General features: G+C 37.8%; 1 long non-coding RNA gene across 1 annotated transcript; it reads right to left on the bottom strand.

The window, feature by feature from the left end:
- Positions 1–5,523: 5,523 nt before the first annotated feature.
- LOC144579385 (uncharacterized) lies at positions 5,524–15,246 on the bottom strand. The gene is made up of 3 exons (XR_013526814.1): positions 14,870–15,246; positions 8,078–8,173; positions 5,524–6,761 (listed from the first exon to the last, which is right to left on the bottom strand). It is a non-coding gene; the product is annotated as an uncharacterized LOC144579385 (long non-coding RNA).
- Between the last annotated feature and the right edge of the window lie 214 nt (positions 15,247–15,460).

The raw sequence follows: 15,460 nt of genomic DNA, 5'->3' as shown, positions 1-15,460 counted from the left end.
TAATAAAAGTAGGCATAAACAAAAAGAAAACTAATTTACCTAGATTAATACCTGTCAACTATTAATACCTGTCACAATAGACTTTAAGGTAAGAAGCACTCTTAGAGATTTATGAAAAAGCTGTTTTATTAATAAAATAATTCACTCACCAAGAAAATATTGGAATTCTAAATATTATACACTTAGCTTCAAATGTAAACACAAAACTAAGAAAAGCACTAGAAAAATTTGTAATCATAGTGGAGAATTCTAACCCACTTCTTTCAGAAGCTTGTAGAACAAGCAGACAAAACTCCAGTAAACTCTAAATGATCTGAACAACTTGAATTCCAAATGAAACCTAATCAATATATGTAATTTGCGAGAAAGAGAGAGAAAACATTGTACCCACAACAAGAGAATATATATTCTACTTAGTACAATTAAACATTTGCCAAAATTAGTGTTGTCCTGGGACATAACATAATTTCAACAAATATCAAAGGATTGAATCAGTCAGAATATGTTCTCTCACACTATGTAATTAAGCTGGAAATCAATAATAAAATGCTAAGTGGAAGCCTCCAAATGTTGAAAATTAAGCAGTACAGTTCAAAACAATGTTTAGATCAAAGAAGAAATCAAAATGAAAATGAGAAAATATTTGAAACTAACGAAAACACCAGAGCATATCAAAACTTTGAACTGGGTGAAACTGTACATGAGTCTGCATTTGACCTACACATTGAAGACCATCAGCTTCTGTGCATTGTTCAGGAGTTGTGGGGAGAAAGCAACTGTGGTCTGAAAAGACCTCTCAGAGGAAAGAAGCCTGGAATAGAGGGATGCAAATAAATGTCTGCCTAAAAGGAACCTTATGGTTATAAATACATATATGAGAAAAGCAGAAAAGAGAGGTATCAGTGTTCTGACAATCCATCTTATAATGTGAATAATGTTCAAAGAAAGTAGAAAGAAGGAAATAAATATGGGAAAAGAAATTAATGAAATGGTAAAATACTGTATAACAGTAAATTAACACATCCAAAGGCCAGTATGAGAAATTTAAAACAGGGATAGGCTGTTACTAGAGGTTCTTCAAATTAAAGAATACACACATATATGGAAAATTTTTAACATGTTCATGGTTTGGAAGACTCAATACTATTAAGATGCAAATGCTCCTCAATTTTAGCCATATATGTTGTGCCGTTCCAAAGTCTCTGCAGGAGTCTGTACATGTGTGTGCAGAAATTTACATGCTAATTCTAAAATTTATGTAAAAATATAAAGGATCTAGAAGAGCCCAAATAATAGTGAAAAGAACAAAGATATATCTACTACAACTCAATAATAAAAAAGACAAATAAAAACAGGCAAAAGACATAAACTTATATACAAAATTCAATGTACAGATGGCCAAGAAATATATTTAAAAGATGTTCAATGTCATTTGTCATTAACGGAATGTAAAATAAAATACCAAGAGATGTCATACAAATCTACTATACTAAGTTAAATCAATAGGTGAATAAACAAATTATTCTATGCTGAGATAAAGGAATACAACTCAACAATAAAAAATACAATCTAAATGTATACACTACATAAACATCAAAAACATTAGGGTATATTAAAGAAACCTCACAAAAGAATATGTACCATATAATCCTATTTATATGACATTCCTTAACAAGTAAAATTAAAAACTCAGAAGGCTATCTACCTGCAGGAAGGAGTGAGGTATTCCTGGAAAAAAATAGAAGGAAAGGTATTGGAGAGATGGGTTATTTTTTTTTTAAATGGGACAGTGGGTACACAGACATACATATTTATTCGAAGTCATTGAGCTACAGACTTAAAATCTGGCCTACGATACTGTGTATATTACACCTTTAATAAGATAATGTGAGTATAAAGGAAATCAAAGTATTTTATCCCAAAATATATTTTTTTCGACAAATTTTGAGATGTCTGTTTGGAGAGCCAGAAAACAGAAGTAGGAGGGCCAAGTTGTCTTTTGAGGAGGAGATTTGTACCTGTAGAGAATCTGCATTGATGCAGCCAGGCTTTCCCTCGTCCCCACCTAGAAAAGATTAACTCAGAGTCTGACAGCTTTAAGGGTTTGAAAAACAAAATGTTTACAATCTATTCCTGCTGAGGGCTGCTATCTGTGAAGTTTCATTTCTACAAGGTGATCACCTTTGCCGGCCAGTCTTCCTCTTCTCTTCCTCCTATAATCAATCTTGTCACCATAACCTGATTTACCTTCATAAACTGTTTTTGGCCATGCTCTGAGCCCCCATTATTTCTGTAACCCTGGGATGTATGTAAGCTTCTGCACTCTATTGTGGGGTTAGGTAGTTGGGTAATCACTGTGATTCTCTCATTTATACATTAATAAATATGTATGGCTTTTCTCTAATTAATCTATTTTTGTGAGTTGAGTTTTCAGCAAAGCTTCAGAGGGCAAAAGGGAAGTTCCCTCCTCGGTCCCTACAAGTATTTGATAGAAAAATTTTCTTATAAATGCCAAACTTTAGAGAGCCAACTTTTGGAAAAACAGCTCATCACAGCTAATTCAAGAAGAAAAGAACTAAATGAATGGTCTTACATATATTAAAGAGATAGAATCTATTATTTAAACTCTTCCACAAAGAATTCTTCAGATCCTTGTGACTTCATACTTCAAGTTCTCTGAACAATTAAGGAAGAAACCTCAACAGTATGGTGCAAACTCTTCCTGAAAATGTAAATAAAATAAACAATTTCTAATCTAATGTTATAGAACCATCATAACCTTGATCACAAGACTTGACATTACTAGAAGGAAACATTGAATATATGTTTTGCAAATATCTTTTCTTTATCCATGGATTGTGTGTTTTAATAAACTGACGTTCTTGATTTAAAAATAGTCTAATATTGGCCGGGCGCCGTGGCTCACGCCTGTAATCTCAGCACTTTGGGAGGCCGAGGTGGGTCAACTTGGTAAAACCCCGTCTCTACTAAAAATACAAAAAATTAGCTGGGCATGGTGGCATGTGCCTGTAGTCCCAGCTACTCAGGAGGCTGAGGCAGGAGAATTGCCTGAACCCAGGAGATGGAGGTTGTGGTGAGCCGAGATCGCGCCATTGCACTCCAGCCTGGGTAACAAGGGCGAAACTCCGTCTCAAAAATAAAATAAAATAAAATAAAGTAGTCTAATATTTTATGGGTTACTGCTTTTTGTGACTTATTTAAAGAATTTGCTTCATAAATAGTGACATTTGATTTTTTCTATTAGTTCTGATTTATAGAAAGATACTTGATTTCATTTAATTACAAAAAGTGAACTTGCCAAATTCAACTCATAATTGTAATCATATGATTAGATTATTTTAGATTTGTATATGTGTTCTTTTATATCAGCAGATTAATGATTATTTTACTATTTTTCTTCCAAATATTACATCTGTTAGGTCTTCATGCCCCACTGCACTGGGTAATACCTCCAGCACAATATTGAAGAAAAATGGAGATGCTGGCTTCCTTGTTTTATTCCCAATCTTAGAAAAAAGCATTTCATTTTTTTTACTCTAGGTTTTTTTATAGACAATGCTCCATCACACCAAAAATGTTTTCCTTTATTCTCAGTTGCTAAGAGTTTTTTTATTAATTATGAATACATGTTAAATTTTAACAGAAGCTTTTCAGAATCTGTTGAGATAATCATGAGTTTTCTCGTTTCCTGATAATGAGATGAATCTTGGGAACTTTCAAATATTAAAAAAAAATTGCATGCCTGGAGCATAGACAACTTTGTCATCATGCGTTAACTTTTTATACATTACTGGATTATCTTCCTTAGCTTTTTGTGATCTCTTTTCATCTATATGGATGAGATAGATTGGCTTATCCTTTCTTGAAAAAATCTGGTGTCTGATCAAAAAATGGAGATGAGACCCTTGACCATGAGGATCACAATACAAAGTTGTGCCTTGCCTCCCCTTTGAATCTACCCCATACCTCACATGGATATTCAGCATCCTCTCTGTTTGGCTTCTCTGTGCCCTATTAGTTTAACTACTAGAAGAAAAGAAATTTTTTCTTGGTTGTGGGAGAAAAGGACAATATATTCCAACTAAATTTTCTAACTATTTGAGGTAGGATAGTGTTTATTATTAAAATTAGGTTTTTTTTTCTTTTTTCAGCAAATTTTGATTCAACATGTTTATACCTATGAAGTTATTTAACATCTTATCCCAAAATATTTTTATAGCTGTTTAATAAAAAAGGTCTTACTGCACTCACTGTGACTCCAGACTTCACAACAATCTCTATGTAATCCTAGAATTACTTTAATTATGAGCTCTTTCAGACCTGATAGATTGCATATTCTGGAGGAATGGCAAACGGTATTGAAGAATTATCCTTCTTTCATACTCACCATATTTATAAAGCCTGGTTCAATACAGCTAAGTCTGTTAATACAGCTCTTGCTCTCTGTCATCTATAGATATACATACATACATGTATACACTTTTTATTGAAAAGGAAGATACATGAAGAAGAGTGCACCAATCATAAATGTACAGCTCACAGAATTTTCAAGAAGTGAACACACTCATGAACAGAAAAAGTACAATACTGGGCTGGGTGCATTTGCTCATGCCTGTGATAGCACTTTAGGAGGCTAAAGTGGGCAGATCACCTGAGGTCAGGATTCAAGACCAGCCTGGCTAACATGGTGAAACTCCATCTCTACTAAAAATACAAAATTAGCTGGATGTGGTGGTGCATGCCTGTAATCCTAGCTACTTAGGAGGCTGAGGCAGGAGAATCACTTGAACACAGGAGGCAGAGGTTGCAGTGAGCAGAGATCATGCCCTTGCACTCCAGCCTGGGCAAGAGAGTGAGACTCCATCTTGAAAATATATGTTTTATATACATTTGGATGTGGTATTTGCATTGCTTTTATGTGTGTGTGTGTGTGTGTGTGTGTGTGTGTGTGTGTGTGTGTATAAAATATATATTTTTTTACCTAGAAGCCACCCATCACCCACGTCCTTCCTTCCAGTCACTGCCCTCTCTGAAGCTCATCATTATCTTGTTATCACCCTCAGTTGATTTTGCCCATTTTGAGATCTGTAAAAATGAAAACCTTCTTACTGTCAACATCATATATTTGAAATACATCTATGTTGCATAACATGGTTGTCTCATGGACTACTTATTAATTGTATTAATCTACCACAGTTTATCCATTCTACTAATGAGGAAACTGTGGGGTTGTTTTCTGTATTTAACTATTAGGAATAGTGCCTCTATACTCTGACATGTGTCTTCCGGTGCCCAGAGGTATACATTTCTGTTGGGTACATACCTAGGAACAGAATTGCTGGGTTATAAGGTAACCTAATGTTAAGCTTTAGTAAATGCTATCAAAACAATTTTTCATAGCAGTTTATGCATTTATATACCAACTGGAATTGAATGAGAATTCTAGTTGCTTCATACCCTATGCAGTCCTTGATATTTTTAAGTTTTGAATCTGTGGTCATTATGATTTATGTATCATATCAAATAATTGTGATGTTAATTTGCATTTATGTGATGACTAAGGAGGCTGAGCACCTTCTCACATGTTTATTAAGCCACTTGGACTGTGTGTGTGTGTGTGTGTGTGTGTGTGTGTGTGTGTAATGTCCATTTGAGGCTTTTATCCACATTACTACTGTGTTGGATGTCTTTTTTTTTATTTGTAGGAATTGTTCATATATTCTAGGGTGGGATGTATGAGGGAAGTGTTGGGCACAATTATATTGTCAGACCCCGTGGTCAAATGTCTGACCTCCAATTTTGGATCCAGACACCAGATTTTTTTTCAAGGGACCTGGAGATGACTGAACTTATGGACATGACTCAACTAAGTAAATTCATAATCCACTGATGTAGAACACTGATTCAGTATCATTAATTAATGAGAACAAACTGCTAACAAGTCAGAAGGCTCACATTGTCCTGTCAGTATATACTCTTACTCCCCAAAGGAAAACATGAAAGTCAGGATATGCTCAGACTTTGGCAACATAAATGAGTGGCTTAATTTTGATGGCAATAGCATTGGCTTATGAGTGCCGAATAGGTCCATCTCCTCTGGGGGCTACATACGGCTGGTTGGAGAACCAGAGACTCAATGCAGATGACTTTCCCCAGAATAATGAGAGAGTAACACAGGTAATTCTGGGCTCTTGCATCAATTTACTGACCTTCATGCAGATCTGTCCTTGTTGATTCACACAACCTTCCCTAGACATAACAATATCATCAGCCAAGCCTGTTTACAAAGTGTGAGTTGTATTAACTGAATGCCCCAAACAGATCTCCAAGTTCCAGGGATGTTCTAATTCATTATTAACTAACAACAGAACCCTATCAGAAAGGAGAAATACAATGCGGAGGAAAATAATCTATAATTAATAATTTTCATCAATATATGTGAAACCAGAAGTTCCTTAAGAATGATTATTAGATATGTAGTTGAAAAGTAATGCAAATACACACATCCATAAAGGTATTCTCATAGCAGGAGATAAAAGTTTTATACTTGCTTAAAATGGGCTTTTGCACAGCTTGAAGTCCCAAAGCTCCCATGAGGAAATCCTACACCAACCTTTCCGATAGTTCCGGGAGACCTAAACCTGACACAGTGTATAATGAGGCCTCCTCCTTCCAAGCTTGCAATCAGTGGGTGCATTTTACCCTGTAAACTGATTTGACGCCAGTAGGTACAATGTGACCTGTGAAACAATGTGAAGCCCAATTAAATAGATAGGCAGAAATCACTTTTTAAAAAAATTTACAAGCCAGTAAAACCTGCAGAGAGTAACAGAGGACATATCTGCACTGTTCAAACCTCCCAGATAAGTAGTCAGTCAATCACCAAATCATTCAGATTATGGCCTGCTTAATGCCAAGAATTTGAGTATTTATGTAGTTCAGGGTAAATGAGTATTTGACATAACCCGACGGACGCTGTTTATATTCTAGATATTGTAGTATCATGCAGATATCACTGGATACAGGGGAACACTCTGAAATAAAAGTGCCCATTTTATTTTAAACTAAGGCAGGATGTAAAGTTATACAGGATGTTCACTGCATATCCCCAGAGAGCACTATTTGCAAAGACTATGGAGGGATTATATGAATGAAGCTCCAGCAGTTGTGCAATGTGGCAGTCTTAAAATACTAATCCAAGGAGAAAGAAAAAGTTATTTCATAAAGATTGGCACATGGCCACATTATCACATTATAATAATAGAAAAAAGATTTTAAAGTACAATTTGATTAATTGCCCAATGCCAGTATAACTACTTCTGACCATCCCCTTGGAATATCATACAACACCAACCCCAGTCGTACGTGGGACACGAAGCTAGAAAAGGAATCACGGCCGGACACAGTGGCTCACGCTTCTAATCCAGCAGCTTGGGAGGCCAAAGCAGGTGGATCACGAGGTCAGAAGTTCGAGACCAGCCTCGTCAAGATAGTAAAACCCCATCTGTACTAAAAACTACAAAAATTAGCCAGGCACAGTGCCAGGTACCTGTAATCCCAGCTATTTGGGAGGCTGAGGCAGGTGAATTGCTTGAACCTGGGAGGCAGAGGTTGCAGTGAGCTGAGATGTCACCCCTGCACTTGAGCCTGGCTGACAGAGCAAGACTCTGTCTCAAAAAGAAAAAGAAAGAAAAGGATATCACAGGACCACTATCCTAGCCGAGGACTTGTTTTCAATTACATTTTTCTTCCTATACACACAATTGTTTTGTATATTTCTGAAATATCTTTGTTCTCTCTTCCATCCATATTTATAACCTGCATAGCTCTATTTGTATTATTTATATTTCTTCCCAAATGTTTTCAAAGCCTTCCAATTTAACATCACTGAGATAGCTTTATTGTGTTTTCAGTACTGCTTCCTGATCATTAGTAAAGACATCACATTTTTTAAAAATCCACCCTTGTTAAACACATTTTTGCAACTTCAAATTATATAAAGCTTAAAATATGAATAATTTGAAGACATTGCCACATATTATTATTCTTTGCTTACCATCTTTTAGCTCATTTTCAGTTCTTGAGGCTGAATTTTTCTGGTTTGATTTGAATCAATTTTGCCAGTAAAATCTCACTGATGTTATATCAATTACTGTAAGAGAAGAATATAGGATGAGCACTATACTTAATCCTCTCTTTTCATCTCCAAATTTAGTTATTCTAACAAGAATCCTATTTAGTTGCGTGTGTGTATGTGCATGTGTGAGCGTGCTCGTGCATGTCTTGAGAGATAGTGATGATGGGGGTGGGAAGTGCTTTTTAAAAATACACAATCACAGAAATAAAATTACTATTCTGAGAAATAGCAGAATTAAAGTAAAAAAAGAGATGTGCTCTGTTTATGACCACCATCCGCACCGACAGATGAAGAAAATGTAGACATATGAGCAGTATCTGCTTTAGACCTGGGCAAGCAGGGCCCTTGTCCCAAGCAGAGCCTGTGCTTTCCAGTGTCTTCCTTAAAGTTTTGTAAATTTGACTTAATCCCACTCTGGTGCTGGAAACAGAGTTAGCAGTGCCTGCAAGTAGAGCCCTGGAGCCTGGACTAGTCCCCATGTGAGCTTCAGTTTCATTTCTCCCCTTCCTTCCCTCCCTCCCTCCCTCCCTCCTTCCTTCTCTCCCTCCCTCCTTTTCCCCTTCCTCTCTCTCTCTCTCTCTCTCTCTCTTTCTTCCTGGATGTAATCTTGCTCTGTTGCCCAGGCTGGAATGCCGTGAGTGGTGCGATCTCAGCTCAGATTCTCTAGAAGGAGTCCAAGAGTGGAAGCAGCTCTCCTTGGTTTTAGTCACCCAGCACCAAGACATGCTCAGATTTCCTGGATAGACACTATCTACCTGGAGTAAGGAAGTTGCTACAGTCAGAGAAGCCCAGTACAGCAGACTAGATTGCTCTCATCCCCTTCAGCTGGAGAAGTGTGACATCAACCTCCATTGTACCAGTAATTAGGGATTCCACTATGTTTGCAGGGGTTGGGCTCTGCATAATGTATCCAGCTGATAACTGAATAGACTTACAGCCAATTTACCTTTTGCTCCCCAAGCCAGACATGCTCAGGTGAGGACTGTATAAACTTTTTTTCTAATGTGCACAAAGATGCCATATGGACTTCTATGGTGGTCCTGATATAAGGACATTTCCATAAAAGGCCTAGCCACAGTCAACCATAGTATTAGACTCTGACATATTCTGTTATGTATATGTGCATATTTATGTTCTTTGAGTAAGAAAGAATATTAATCAGATGAGTAAAGCCATGACTCAAATCTATCAAAAAACATATTTCTTTTTTTAAAACAAAAAGGTGACTCATTTTGTGGACAAGTCTAAAAGCGTATACAGTAAAATCACTTGTATAACACAGAGACCCCGTGGAAAGACCAAAGAAAGAGAATGAACTAATTCAGTGTCCCTACCAACTTTCTTCCCTAAGACTATGACACTTGCTAGGAGGGAGAACATAAGGAAACTCTAGGTGGTTCTTCCACCTGCCCTTCTGAAGCTGCCTTCTCCATTCTGTGTCCCCCACTCAATCTCTCTCTTCCAGGTCCCTTTGTAACACATGATTCTCAACTCTGGCATCATTCCTGGATACTGCCTAATGGATTGTACTTGGACTAATGTTTCTGTCCTAAAAAGCACCTTCATAATTTTCCTGCATTCAACCTCTGTTCCCAGGGCCCCTATAGGGGCAGAACATTAGCTCTGAGTTCAGAAGCATACCCCGAGTACTGTCCCAGTAGAGGCAACTAGACTTGGCCCAGAATAAATGTCTAAAGGCATGTTTTGGGCTACACATTTTATACTCAGGAAAATGGAGGTCTGCTGCTATGGTTTGAATGTGTCCTCTCCCAAATTCAGCTACTGAAACTTAATGACTAGTGTGATAGTATTAAGAGTTTGAAAACTCTAAAAGGAAATTAGTTTATGAGAGCTCCTCCCTCATAACTAGGATTGAGGATCTTTACAAAAGAGGTTTCACGCAACATTTGGCTCCCCACTACTCTGTACCCTGTGAAGACATAGGGTTCCTCCCCTTCAAAGGATGCAGCAAGGAGCCATCTTGGGATCCAAGAGCAGGCCTCATGAGAAAATCAAACCTGCTGGTACCCTGATCTTGGATATACTAGACTCTAGAACTGTGATAAAATAAACATCAGGTTTTTTTTTAAATATATATATATATAATTTAGTCTCAGGCATTTTGTTATAGCAGCACAAATGAACTAAGACGGCTGCCATCGTGGTACTAAGATGAGTAATATAGAAGACCACGACAGAATATTTCTGAGAATAAGCTCCCAGTTGAATTAAAGCCCTCTCCTCATATCCTTACCTGTGCAATTTGACCCTCTGTGTGTGTGAGCGATGAATGGTAATTATCTCTACGACTGTGCATGGTTAGTGGGAGTCAATAAACATCCACTTCAGTGCACCTTGTCAGTTGCAATTTGCATCAACCCTCCTTCCTCATCACAGGATGATCTAAGCTGAGAGGTAGGGAGAGGCTCAGGAATATCCAAGTTTAATTAGCTGATATTTGATTGGAAGATGCTGTGAGCCACAGGCAAGAGACTCCTGAATGGGAGTCAAGAAATCAATTGAGGGGAATCAACAAGACATGTAATTAAATGAAAGACAGGCTTCAGGACAGATGTTTGTGATAATCTGACTTCATTCTAGGGTAAGGTGGTCAGGCTTGAAGTTAAATTTCAAAAACCAGAAAATAGACCTACCCATTCACTTGGTGCCTTGCCTTGCTAGACAGGTGAGTTCATGTGTTAATAATTACAAAGGGACACTTGTAGTTATTTCCCAGGCAATATTGTAAATGTTTTACATACTTTAACTTTCAAAGGGAATGTCCTAGTCTTATCTCCAATTTTCAGATTAGTAAATTGAGGCACAAAGTAGTTAAGTAAATTTTTCAAAGATCACCTGGCAAATAAGTAGAAAAGTTGGTATTTGACTCCAAGGTGTGACGGTCTTAACTATTATACTATACCCCCAAATTATGAAGGCATTTCTTTCTTCTCTGAAAATTATGAAGTATATATCAAAGACAGTGAAAGTTAACAAAATGAGAATTCCACACATCTGCCACAGCAAATGAAAGCAGAAGTTAGATTTGTCCATGAAGAACAACTTGAGGAATACTTCTGCCCCACCCCACCTTAGAATCTCTTCTCCCTGCCCAGTTCTTCTGCCTGGAATAACACCGTTGATTCCTTGCATAGGTTAAACCTTCTAATCCCCATGTTTTCCTTTTACATTTGCATTGAACCCAGCATGGATTATAAGGCTCATACATTCTAACAGAATCTCCTTATTCAGAGAAAGACTTGGCATCAAAAGAAAGGAGCTTCTGAACTGGGTGGCCAGGATAAAAGAGGTACACAGAAAAAGGAGAGAAAGGGAGGATCCTAATTACAAAGGCTATAAAAAAAAAGAGGTGAAAGCGTTTTTTTTTCTTTTTAATTAGAGTCATGATACTCTGAATTGAGAAATATATTGACTTGCATCCTGAAAGCAGAGTAAATCCCAGATGGAGAAATAGTAATGTCCATGTTCCAAATGCCAAGAAGGAAGTGCATCTCTGTGTGTGTTTCTTTGTATGTAGTGGATCTCCATCATTCATATTTTTTTTCACTTTAAATACTATGGGTGTGGAAAGCATAGGGAATAATGATGGATGCATATTCTCCAAACTCTGTAAGTCAGGAAACTCAAATTGGGAGAAGTTAAGTAACTTGTTTAAATTTACTCAGCTGGGGAGTGTCAGAGCAGAATATGTACACAGGTGGCACAACTTCACATTCACCCTTTTAACATCTATACTGTACTGTCTTTAATATGAAGCAAGTGGGGAAATGCTGGCCAAATGAAGGCCACAAATGGTGACTGGGATTATAATACTGTGTTTGGCTCAGGGTAACCTCAACACAACTAAAACAAAGCAATCCTTTTCAATTCAACACACATATGCTGTATGCCTCCTGCATTTAAGCTATTTGTTGAATACTCCTGGGAAACCAAAGTAAGGCTTACTCCTCAATGTAGGAGATACTTGCATCTCAGAACATGAGAGAAAACATAAGAGCATTTTTGTACAAATCAATGTGTCCTAAGCCCAGCTAGAGAGAAGCACATTGCATCCAGAGGATCTAGACAATTTCTCCACTTTGGAAGCCAAGTAGAATGAAGGAGGGGGAGCATTTACTGGTGAAGATGACTGAGAAAAAGTTCAAACAAAGACTTACAGTAGAGCCTGTGGCGTTGTGTGTGCAGGGAGGGCACAGTGTTCTGGCTGGAATATTGAGACAAGAAAAGGGATAGGAGATACAACTACAGAGTACATTTGGTTTTGCATGCCTGCCTAAGGAAACTCTAGCTTTAGAAATGCCATCCTTTGAACAAACAGTTGATGGGACCCCTAAAAATGTATTAAAACAGAGAAATTGGGGTAAGTATAAGATGCAGACACATTTCACAAAGCATCAGGAGAAATAAAGACAAGAAAGTCACAAATGTAAATCTATTGATGGTATAGTTAAAGGGGGATATGTCTGTGCTATTTTATCTTTAAAAAGTAATCACAGCCTGGGTAACATGGCAAAACTTTGCCTCTACCAATAGAGCAAAAAATGAAAAATATTAGCAGGGCACAGTGGTGTGTGGCTGCAGTCCCACCTACTTAGGAGGCTGAGGCAGGAGAACAGCTTGAGCCCAAGAGGGAGAGGCTGCAGGGAGCTGTGGTAAAACCACTGCACTGCACCCTGGATGCCAGAGGAGACTCTGCCTCAAAAGAAAAAAGTAATCAATTAGATGGATGCATAAAAATTCAATGCATATGAATATACACAGTGAGTGGGGCAAAGGTAGGCAGAAATAATAAAGAAAGGAGCAAGATTCAGCGGCCAGCCCAAGCTTGGTATGTGGAAAAGTCTTCAGGTGAGAATTCAGACAAGTGGAGACACTAAAATTACATAATTTTATTCAGTGCAAAAACTCTGATCCCAAAGTGCAAGTCTCCTACCATGGCTATTAGAAGAATCCCTGAAGAATCACTCATGCAAAAAATGCCTCATTGCCATTGTTATCAGGCTCATAAGTTTGCACAGTCAGATAAGTAGACACACGCTCCATTGCATCTTGTGAATATCACAGCTTTTGTTCAAGTATCACATTCAAATCCTAGGACTGTCATTTACCCTTCCATATTTTTTTACTCAATTTAAAAACATAACATAAAAGATATGCATAATGGCAAAGCAACCAATCCCAAGGATTGAAATTTAGTTTAAAAAAGGAAATTGGGAGGTACCCAATGTGTTCAGTTCATATCAACCACATGAACTGCAGAATACATAAAAATTTTGAATCAAATATTCACAAATAGATAGTTTTTTGGATCGTTCTTTTTCTCCTTACCAAGAGGAGGTAAAATAAATAAATTCACATTCCCTTGTTAAATGATTTGGGCAAAATATGCAAAACAGAACAGATATACGCTCCCCACCCCCAAAAGTCCTTAACAGCTTTACTAGAAAGACAGGTTTTATACTATGGACCTGTAAATCGTAGCCCTGTATTGACAGATAGATAGATAGATAGATGATAGATAGATAGGTAGATAGATAGATAGATAGATAGATAGATAGATAGATAGATGATAGATAGATTTAGAATTGTTACAGCTTCACAGAATTATACACTCATATGGTGAATAGATATTTCTAAAATGCTCCAAAAAGAGCTTCATTCAAAGAAGAGCTTTCCCTGCATGTATATTTGAATGTCTAGTATGTCCTAGATTCTGGAAAAACAGAGAGGACTAAGAATGGTTTCTGTTCTTAAGCAGCCCATCAATTGGAAAGATCATACACAAGCTAACAATTTGAGTACCACATAAAACTGCACAGAACACGGAACAAACCTTGTGCTGTAGTAATACAAAAGATGGCTGATTACCTCTTTCTTTTACTATACACGAGTTTATTACCCAACAAATTCCTTCTACAAAGACACTGCCAGGACACTTCTATCCAGCTTCTGCTCCTATGATCACAAAATCCACATTAGAGAAGCAACTTTGCTGACTATATTTGAATGAGCAATGTGCCAGTACTTATTAATTTTAGCCTAATATATATTTGAGGGCAAGATTCATGCCTAGTTTCAATTTAATTTCTGAATAGTTCCAATGACCATTAGACACAATGATTTATCTAAGCATAAATGCACTTCGCAGAATCAAAGCCCAGACTTTTAAGATTTAGATGTCTCTGGTAGTGTGAATCAGGGTGAGGAACAGGGAGAGGCAAGCCAGGCATTTCTGGGATGATCCTGATGAGCACCTTCTTAAAATCTGTGACCTAGGTACCTGGTATGTCTTACCTAGTCTCAGATCTGGAGTGAATAGTTTAAAGGGAGATGAGAGTAGAAAAAAATGTTGTGAAAAGCAGCTTATAGCAGCCAGAAAAATGGACCCAGACCATCTAACTCAGAAAGATCTTTCTCCATGCACCATTGCCCCATTTAGAATAGCCTGACAATAAGACTCAGTGACTTCCTGTTGCAGACAGCAGGCTGAGAGACACATTGGGTCCCATTCTTGTTTTGACTAAGTATGGTCAAAATCACCCTTGACCAGTCCCTGACCCAGCCATAATCAATGAAGGACAACTCAAAGTGATTAGATTACAGCTGCTCTTAAGTGAATCCAGTTTTGTTTTAACCAGGTATGGTAAGACACACAGACACTTAAATGAAGGAAGAAGATTTTATACTCACAGATCCTTGGAGCATAAGGCCTGGCATGCCACACAGAGCCACACAGGAAAGCACAGGTTGGTCAGGAGGCAGAGGTAGTCAGCGAGGAAAAGTCTTTATTGTGATTTTCTTGGGAAAGAGTGGGTGAGAGAGGATATGCAGGCTAAGCAGGTTTAGGATTGGCTAGCTTGAATAATTTCGGCAGGCTCCAGTAGGGTGCTGTGCTGTCTCTAATTATCTAATATCTGGCTCTGGGATGATTAGGGCAGGGAAATAGTGGTTCCCTCTGTGGGAGCCCCAAAAAGGAGGTAGTCAGGGCCGGAACTCTAGATTGGTTGGTTTGCATTTGAAAGGCACACTTCCTGGGGGCCCAGTCCTAGCAGGGACAGTGCCTTCCAGTGTCAGCAAGGCCCCAAGATGTCAAAGCTTCCAAATAAAAAGACATGCTCAACACATGCCCACGTTTTAATAGTTACTGTTTACTAAATGGCCGGAATTCCCGAGATCTGAAAGAGAAATGAGCTTTCTTTGCTTTCTCTGAAATGATGTGGAGGCCTTAATGCAGCAAAGTAGGGAAAAAAACGTACAATATCACCACATGGGCTGTAATCA

This window comes from Callithrix jacchus, chromosome 14 (assembly GCF_049354715.1).
Source record: "Callithrix jacchus isolate 240 chromosome 14, calJac240_pri, whole genome shotgun sequence".
NCBI lineage: Eukaryota > Metazoa > Chordata > Mammalia > Primates > Cebidae > Callithrix > Callithrix jacchus.
Note: the sequence above shows the minus strand (reverse complement) of the source record. Positions and strands in the feature narration are given on the sequence as shown.